At 36.4% G+C, this 2,225-nt stretch overlaps 1 pseudogene; it reads left to right on the top strand.

Moving 5' to 3' along the window:
* The first annotated feature begins 418 nt into the window (after window positions 1-418).
* Window positions 419-1,956, top strand: LOC102874607 (annotated as a pseudogene).
* The last annotated feature ends 269 nt before the right edge of the window (window positions 1,957-2,225 follow it).

Raw genomic sequence — 2,225 nt, 5'->3', positions numbered from 1 at the left:
AAAAAAGAGGTTTACTTGTGTTTTGTTGACTGTATGTAGGTGTTCTACTGTGTAGATCATAATCAGTTATGGATAACACTGAAGAGTGAAAATTTCAGAACACTTAATCGTGGTTATATGAAACCAGTATATAGTCCAAGGAAGAGTCATTAAATCAGAACAAAAGAATATAGCATGGTTTAAAATCAGAAAAAGTGTGTTAGGATTGCATCCTTTCCCTACAACTATTAAGTTTGTATGCTGAGCAAATAAGTCAAGTATGTAATTAATGGACAATATGAAAAAGGATGTGCTATCAGGATTGAAAGAAGACTCATGAACAAACAGTATTATGCAGATGACATAAGCTTGTTTATAGAAAGTGTAAAGACACCACTGTGGTTTTCCCGGTGTCCCTGTTCCATTTCCTGCTAGGAAAATGGTGGCCCAGCAGCCACTGCCTAACTCAGCAGGTTACCAGAGCTCTTCACTTCCTCTGGCATGGCCACTGAACCCTTCTGGTGCGGAACCTACCCGTGGAGCTGACCGTTGAGGAGAAAGAGGACTTGCTGAAGTACCTCAGGGTGCAGTTGGTCCATGTTCTGTCAGATAAGGGGCGACTGACAACATACAGCTTTTGGTGTTTTCCCCAGTGAAAGCACACCTCTAAAGGGACATCAGTTGAAACTTTATAACATTGTCTAGTTGTCGAATTTGCAAAAGACCAAGGACAAAGTTATTCTTTATCCCCTTCAAACACTGGAAAAAAATGAAAAAAGAAAAAAAGCTATGATGACCCTACGGAATATGATAAAGAAAATAATGAACTTGGTTTTTTAACAGTAGAGAATGGAATTGCACCAAATCATGGGCTGACCTCTCATCTTAATTCATGCCTGAAGTATATGTATTCACCACCTTGAAGCACAATCTTAGCAAATGTAGTGAATGACTTGGCGAGCGTGTGTTCAGGTGTTTCATCTTATGAATGAAATGAATCCGCACACACCTTTTGGACCAATCACTGCACGACTTCCCCTGTATGAAGATTACATGCCATCGCAGGCACCTCTTCCTCCTACATGTCCTCAACCACCTGAGGCACCTCCTCTGCCAGATAAGGGTGAAGAATTATCACGTGAAGAGTCAGAATGTGAAAGCAGTGATGACGAGGACCGACAGAGAATGACAAAAGTGAAGGAACTGGCAAATCTTCCACCTCAAAGACCAAAAACAATAAAACAATGCCACGTGAGGAAAAAGCGAAAATGAAAAGATATGTTAAATACACCTTCATCTGTTTCACACAGTAATTTAACACTACTGTTACTACCTTCAGACGTATTTGACCAACCACAATCTGTAGGTAATAAAAAAAATGAATTTCATATATCTACTGGCATGTCTGGAGCAACTAAGAAAGATTCAGAGAAGGAAGAAAATTGTGAGCAATAACATCATGATTTGCCTGATACTGAAATTGATACGACTAATATAGGATTATGAAAAATCTTCCCAACACCTAATTTGCACATCACAGAGGATGTTAAAGAAGACTCTTGATGAAATGTCTTCAGAATTTATTTCTAGGAAAGAGTTGGAAAAGAACAAAATCTCTAAAGGAGAAATTGAAACACTTTCAATTTTCAGAAGTTATGAATAGTTTGGTGAACCAAAATATAGAATTTATGTACAAAGAATTTAGCTAAACATGTACAAGAAAAGGACCTTAAATATCTTTTTGGAAGATATGTTGACTTTTCATCAGAAATGGAACAAATTATGTTTGATATTTGCTTGATGAAAGAAGGTAGCACGAAAGGACAAGCTTTTATTTGGCTTCCAGATGAAAAGGCAGCAGCCAAAGCTGTAAAGGAAGCAAATGGATATGTTCTTTTGGGAAAAGCAATGGTTGTTCAGTTTGCTCAATCTGCTAGACCAAAACAAGATTCTAAAGATGGAAACAGAAAATGTTAAAAATTAGAAAAGTTTCCCTTTAGATTCTGTAGATTTTACATGCTTTCCAATAGTGAGAAGAAATTGGTCATCAGGAATGAACTGTGCATAACAGCTTTATAAAGTGTATTTAAAAACTAAAGTGATATATATTTAAATAATTTGATCAAAGATCTATTACATATGTTTAAACCATTTGTCTCATATATAGTAAATTATTTTTCCTCCTGTGGTGGGGGAAAGAAAATGAAAAGAAGAGAAAAAAGATTTAAACAACTTGTTGAAGAAGT

This window comes from Elephantulus edwardii, unplaced genomic scaffold, assembly GCF_000299155.1.
Source record: "Elephantulus edwardii isolate Elephantulus edwardi_28Jun2011 unplaced genomic scaffold, EleEdw1.0 scaffold00114, whole genome shotgun sequence".
Lineage (NCBI taxonomy): Eukaryota > Metazoa > Chordata > Mammalia > Macroscelidea > Macroscelididae > Elephantulus > Elephantulus edwardii.
Note: the sequence above shows the minus strand (reverse complement) of the source record. Positions and strands in the feature narration are given on the sequence as shown.